This window comes from Perca fluviatilis, chromosome 17 (genome assembly GCF_010015445.1).
Source record: "Perca fluviatilis chromosome 17, GENO_Pfluv_1.0, whole genome shotgun sequence".
In the NCBI taxonomy this organism is placed as follows: Eukaryota; Metazoa; Chordata; class Actinopteri; order Perciformes; family Percidae; genus Perca; species Perca fluviatilis.
The window spans coordinates 37,162,969-37,170,618 of NC_053128.1; positions in this window are offsets into that span (position 1 = coordinate 37,162,969).

Consider the following 7,650-nt stretch of genomic DNA (forward strand, 5'->3'; position numbering starts at 1 on the left):
ACTGCGCCAGCCATTCACTGAACAAAAAACGTTTTTAAACAAAACTATTTAAAGAAATTTAAATTTCAAATGTAAAGAATCCATCACTTAATTTATTCATTATTGTAGTATTATTATTTTAAGAATTATGCATGACATATTTTTAAATTAGCTTTTTTGCAAAAACGTACCCCCTGCAGTACTCCAAAGTACCCCTAGGGGTATGCATACCCCCATTTGAGAAACACTGGTCTACAGCATGCTACTCTGCATATAGCCATGTTTTACAAACAAGCTAAAATGAAAGCTTTCGGTTTGTAATCTAACTGTTTATTAGTTTGCTATTAACCCCTTGACGCCTGAATTTATTCACAATTATATAAACAAAATATGATGTGTGTTTCTGGCTCCAAGCTGATGCTAAATTAAGTTTGATTGTTAATTTTTCTATAGCATATAGAATAGATATAAATTTAGGTATGATGCAAATTAGCGACAACAGGCATTATGGTAAAATTCTTTACAAATGGTAAAATTAATAAAACACATTGTAGATTTCATTCATGTCACAAACTTGTTAGAACTTCTAAACTGTAAATGATAAATACATGGATCTTGACAACAGCAAGAAAGAAAACACTCTCCTACTCCCTAACATTGACAGTAGTTTCTTTAGGGTTAGGTGTAGGGTTAGGGTTAATTTCGCTTCCGTGAACCGGATGTATCTCCCACTCTGACCGGTCCTACGAGAAACCCGTGCATGCAAAAGGTTCCTAGGTATGTATCGCATGTAAACCAACCGGCATTGGGGGGGAATACACCCACGCTATCTCACCTGCAGTCGGAATGGAAGGGGTTTGAGGCTAATTAGCGACAGTCGGCATTAAGGGGTTAATTTTGAAATGTTTACACATTTTTGTAAACTTAAGGTGCTGACACACCAAGCCGATTTTCGTCCATTACACAGTCTGGCGAGGTCAGCGACTCAAATCTGTTCGGTGTGTCCCGTGGCGTCGTCCATCTGATTGGCTGTCAGCGTTCATTTTGGCCGACCTGACATTTCCGGGACTCACCCGGAAATGGGGAGCGGAATGAGGTGACTACAGTCTCTCAAAATCTGACGAAAATCTTTTAAACTTTGTCGATCTGAAATGAAGACAGATTCAGCAACTGCATGGCCTATTTCTCTCTTAAAATGTTTTCAGAAACACGTTTCAGTGAACTATTTTAGTCCAATATGAGATCGTATTCTGAACGGCCGCCATGACAGTCCAGGTCTGAATTTCCAGAGACAACAAACCCATGTGACGCGTTAGTCCAATCAGCAGCCGGTGTTCATTTCTTGGGCGAGATTACAGATTAGCGCCGCCTGCTGTTATAGAGATGTATTACGTCTCGTCTCCTCTCGTCTTTTTGGTCTGTTCTGTGGCAGTTTTTTGGACCTCGGGGACGTGACTGATCATCTCGACTGGCTTTCTGGTTGGTGTGTCAGCTCCCTTAGCTGCTGCCCGAGACAAACCAGGCCCTCCCCCCTGGAGCATGGCTACTTAATATGCACGTGAATGACGTCACCGGACCATGCCGGTGATTTCTGCATTCTTTATTCTTTCTCCTCACTCAGTATATTAGCCTTCTGAAAATGTGTCCCCAAGAACAGAGTAGTTGAGTAGCCCTGCTGTAAGCTTTGTACAGTCACATTTACCCTCTGGTCAGTGAACAGCTCTTTTGCATATACAGTGCAAAGAGCCAGAGGCAAGAAGGGGAAGGAGGCGAAAAAGATTTACATTTGGGCCACCAAAAATGTAATTAAAAATATTAGCATCTATCCCTGTTATTGTATGCAATGTAGGCAATAAAAAAGGTTGCTTTTTCAAAAAAAGGAAACCTCTCTTTTGTATATTTTCTATTGCTGTTTACTGTAAAGCAAAAGTATTTCTTATCCGATTACTCAATTAATTGATGAAATAATCTGTAGAATACTCGATTTCTTAAATAATCGATAGCTGCAGCCCTATTCTCAACATTCCCCTCCTGACGGCAGACTGCACCCTTGTGCCTTTTTTTCTCGCTGGCTGACACCCGCAGAGAGGAATCATGATGTCGGCAGCTGTGGTCCTGGCTCTTCAGGAGTGGAGGCTCCTCTCATCCTTTTTGGGTGTGGACGGACCACAAAAACCTCTCTTATCTACAGTCAGCTCGGAGGCTGAACTCAAGCCAGGCTCTGTCTCTGCATTTCGGGGCCAATATACTAGACTCAAACCTAACAAACCCTGAAATAATCAAATTAAACATCATGTAAGAGAAAGACCATCTTCACATTCCAAAAGCTGACAGGTACAGTTTGCAACAGCTGCAGAGATGAAGTGATTAGTTGTCAACTATTAAATTAATAGCCAACTATTTTGATAATCCATTAACCAGTTTGAGTCATTTTTGATGATAAAACAGGTAAACTGTGAATATTTTCTAGTTTCTTCTCTCCTCTGGGACAGGAAACTGAATATCTTTGAGTTGTGGACTAAACAAGACATTTGAGGACGTCATCTTGGGCTTTTTGGGGAAACTCTGATCCACATTTTAGAGACAGAACTACTCATCCATTCATCCTGAACATAATCCACACATTAATCCACCATGAAAACAATCAGTAGTTGCAGTGAAAGCCAAATTAATGTTAAATCAATGTGTGCATCAAAACTAACTAAATTACTTCTCTCAGATCTAATGGTTGTAGTTGGACTTCTGTAGCAAGTTTGGTCTTCAAACTTTCAGAGTGTTATGTATGTATTACCTGCTCTAGATTTTCCAACATTTTAGACACAGATATGGTGAGAATAACAGTCCAAAATGATGTGAAATCGCATATTTTTTAATTAATTGAAAAACATTTTCTTGAGGAGTGACCCCTAGAGAGAGACTAGATTTATTGTTTTCTGCTCATGAGTCTCTGTCCTCTCTGCACATTGATGTTTCTCTTCTCTACTCATCATCAGGTACATCATCTACAAGGCACCCGCAGGTTTGGAATATATTTACATTGATTCAGCTGGGAGGAAGAAGGAGACCTCTAAAGATCACAACAAGCTCATCGACCATCCTGACGGTGTCCTGGCAAACACCCTGCGGCCCATATTTACCCCATCAACGGTGAGACTAATGTTTAAACTGCAGCTCTGGTTCTATTTTGATAAAAATGAAACCATGACTCAAACTGATGGATAGATATTATGGTCTGTACTAATTATAAAGCATCAACTATCTTTCCTCAAATATCTCAATGTGCTCTGTTGAACCTATTCAACACACAACAGGTGAGTAAATATGTAATTGAATAATGAATCTGCAGCGGTAGATTTGGTACCTTGCAGGCAGGGATTGACCATTAGGAGTACCGGGAGATTTCCCAGTGGACCGGTCTATTTATTTGGGCTGAATGGCCTGTGGCTGCACTTTGGTCGAAAACATTTTTTTGATCAGCCCATAAAGAGAAGAGAGATCGACAACTTGTCTGTCTTTCATACGAGAACTGGCCATTCACATCCTTGGTCATTGATTGACCGGCCCACAGAGAGGAGAGAGATGACATGATTGGCCCACTGGTTTGTCTCTAATCTGAACACTGGCCAATCACATCTCATTATGGCCCACTTCCATCTTACCATAGACAGAGAGCATATTTAAGTCCCACCAACACTGGCAGCAAAAATAACACCACAAAGTGTCGGTAGCTATCTAAAAATCACGCAATTTAAGCATGTCAAACAATGATTTTAGCACCCTCTGTCTACCAGAGAGGACAAGTTAGCTGTTAGCAAGCTAAAGCCTGGCTCATACTACAGGTGTTTTAAAATCCTAACGGATTTTGAAATCTGGTTGCAGTTACACTTGAGAAGAATCTTTGCCGATTTTCTTCCCTCAAATCTTAAACATGCTCACACTACAAGATTTGTAACTAGTGGAGCATCACACACTACAAGATATTCTTAAGATTATCTCGCCAGATTTAGTACCTAACGTGACGCGATCTCACGGGGAAGCGCATGTAAACAAAATGGATACTGTGTCACGGCAACTTTTTATGAAATTTAAAATGTTATTTAAAAAGAAATTATAATTTAAACTCACAGCATGTCTATTTGCTATTATTAAAATAAAGACAGTATTCATGATCACATTTCAGTTCTTTATTCAATTATTTTCAGCATACAAAAGTATTAAACTGCCAACTCAACATTTTAAAATATGAATTCATTCATACAACTGTCAAAAGCTTTCACTTTGAACTACACATCTCTTACATTTCAGGTGTTAAAGGGATAGTTCCCCCAAAAATGAATATTTTGTCATAAACAGGTTTGAAACAACATGAGGGTGAGTAAGTAATGACAAAATATTCATTTTGGGGGGAACTATCCCTTTAATGAAGTTGTGTGCATGTGTGATGAACTTTGTGTATATCATACTGCATATTTTATCTGCAACTACTCATCCATATCTTCTAATATCGTGAAATAGTTTTGAGGCTGAGCAGGACCCTGAGGAGGCAGGAGCTGATGGTAGTGTTGATGCTGTGGCTGTGTGTATGAAGGGATTGAGGAGAGCATTTGTGTAGGTGTGAGAGGTGAGTGTGTAGCTGGTGGAATGTGTGAGGATGGTGATGGAGTGGACTGGTCAGCCTCCTGGGCCTCAAACAAAATATTCATCATTTTTTCCTTTGCCCTGGTCTGTATGCTTACATTTTTTATTAATTTAAGTACGACTTGATGTCCAAAGGAACTGTAAGGATCTGGAGAGGCAAGAACTGAAGTGACTTGCTGTAACAAATTAAGTTTCTGTCACTCAACAGAATCTGCATCCCCTTTGCGACGTTTCGATCCAGATTTGGTAGTGGGAAGAGAGGTGGTGAGTTCTTCACCCCTGTGTTGGGTAGAGGGATGTGGTGCTGTGGTTAATGAGATAAAAATTAAAGTAAGAGAAATCACATTGTTATTACAGCACAGAAGAGAATCCAAAGATCTTGCATTTGGAAATCATCAAACATATCAAAGCATATAGTAGAATATTTATAAATGATTAAATATCTCCAGAACATGTAAAAGAATAATAATATGTAAAGAATAATTAATAAAATCAATAATTTGAATAAAGACATTTTTATAAACATTGACCATTTTTTGACACACCAGTTAGGAAAATGTCACTGCTTGATCCGTTTTGTGCAAACTTGAAAATGGGACAAATGGCACCCTGAATGACAACACAACTAATCTGTCAACACTTTTTCAGCATTTAATTAGTCCTTACATCTACAATTGTTATTTTACCTGGTGCCTTGGATGTATTTATAATGTGCTCATCGTTGGTGGGGTCATCTATGTCCTGCCCGTCAATCAAGTCTTTGAAAGATTGATCAAGCTGAAAATTAATTTTATGTCAGTGCAAGGTATTTAAATTTTAAGGATTAGTAATCCTTTAATTCATCAATTGATCAACAGTAAAGACAAAACAATTGCATAAGTTTACTGTATTGTCCCAAATAAGGGGGACCTCGACAAGATTTTTTCTCAGATTTTTGGGAGGGGTAAATCGGGCATAAATCAGCCTAAAACTCCTGTAGTGTGAGCCAGGCATAAGGCACTTGCAAACATAGTACTATAACTTTCTGATTTATCCATATTCCACTACCATAAGCTGCTTACTGTGTACAAAGTGCAGCTTTAGTTTACTTACAGACTTTTGACTTGTTTACTATACAAGACATCTTGATGACACTGAACCTGTTTGTCTTTGTCTGTGTGTCTTTAAATTAACCCAGCGACTGAGACACAGTCCGAGATAACAGGTTATAGGAACTTTCCGACCTGAAGACTCAGAGCCGGAAACATTGCAAACTCGCAGACCGTGGGACTCATTAAACGTATGGTATACTAGACGCATCTAAGGTGGCGCAGCATGGTGGCCCAGTGGTTAGCTCTGTGGCCTCACAGCAAGAAGGTTCTGTGTTCGAATCCAGGTCGTTCCGGGGCCTTTCTGTGTGGAGTTTGCATGTTCTCCCCATGTTTGCATGAGTTTCCTCCGGGTGTTCCGGTTTCTCCCACCATCAAAACATGTACTAGGTTCTCCAGTCAGTGGCCTTGATCAAGGCACTGGCTCAGATCTGGAGTTGGTCCCCGGGCGCTGTCATTGGCTGCCCACTGCTCCCCTTGAGGGATGGGTTAAATGCAGAGAATGAATTTTGCTACATGTACGTGTATGTGACAAATAAAGTACCTTTACAACGTGACATCAAAATGACGTAATATCGTGCTGGATTGCCTGGATTTATAGCTGGCGAGCGGAGGTCACGCCCCACTCCTTTTTTTCAGCAGCGCGCAACAAAGCGGAATCAGGAAGAATGAACGAGCTCCTGGGCAACGTGATGCCAGGACTCTCAGTGACTTCAAGTCTCTCTTGTAAACTTCCTGGGTTAAGATGAGTTCTTTTATGGCGAATGAAAGGCTTGACCCGACCAAGTGTTGACGTCAATGCTGCTGCCGGTACTGCCGTTGTTTACCTTCTTCTTCTTCTAGTCCGTATAAAGAGCAGCGTCGGTAGCCTTTCCTAATTGGGGCCACCTCTGTTCAGGAGAAGACTGCAGCTAGTGTCACGACCACCAGCGCGGGTATAAATAGTCACGGCGATTTCATGACGTCACATTTCCAAACGCTAGCTGGGCTGCGTCTAGTAAATAGGGGCGTGAGCACTTGAGCGAGTGAAGTCTCTCCTCAAGTCAGGGTGAAAAGCAAATCCAAAACAAAATACTGACTCAAGTGACTCAAGGGACTCACACAACCTGGATCCGTTTAGTAAGTGACTAACCCGAATCCTTAAAAGGAATCGAGTTTGCCAGGCTTAGATGACACCACGCCCCACCCTCAACCTTTAGTCATCTGGCCATCAGGAGCCAGACAGCCTTTTAGACTCAGTGAGACATTATCATTGTCTCTTACTCACCACTCAGCTAAGAGAGAGTATTAGGGGCTGGTATGCAGGGTTCAACATTAACTTTGTGTCCACCATCCAAATGGATAGTGAATGTTAAAAAAATGTTTTTGGCTGGTGAGGCCAGCAAATCTACCGTTCTAACGATGTTGATCCCTGCTGGTACATGTGTTGAAGGGGAGTGGGAGCATGGTTGGTATTCTGGTCTGGGTCTCAAACGTCCAGGGCTGATGTTTTTACCCCAGTCCAGCCCTGGTACCTTGCTGTTCCCCTCTCTGGATTGGTTGTGTACATCCTAATAATTAAAACATTATAATGTTTCTTCTCTTCATTCTGCATCATTTATAGACAGACAACTTTGGATTCATCACCTACAGCGATCAACCTCCTCCAATAGGAACGGGTGCTGACTCTAAGTTTGGCCACAGTAAAGGTGAGTAGAGAAATCATCTCTCTCACAGGAAACATCTCTCTGATCCTCCATCAGGTTTTCATCACAGAGGACAGAGGCTGATCAGTGTGATGTGACATCTCTCTTAGTCTAATAATGATGCAGACTGATCTCATGAATTGGCGTATGTATGACAAGGTCAATTTGTATGCCTTTTTTTGCGTGTTTTCAAGACGCATAATCGCATTTTTGCATGTATATCAACGCAAATCGGCCGCCGTTGACCAACAGTGCGAGTC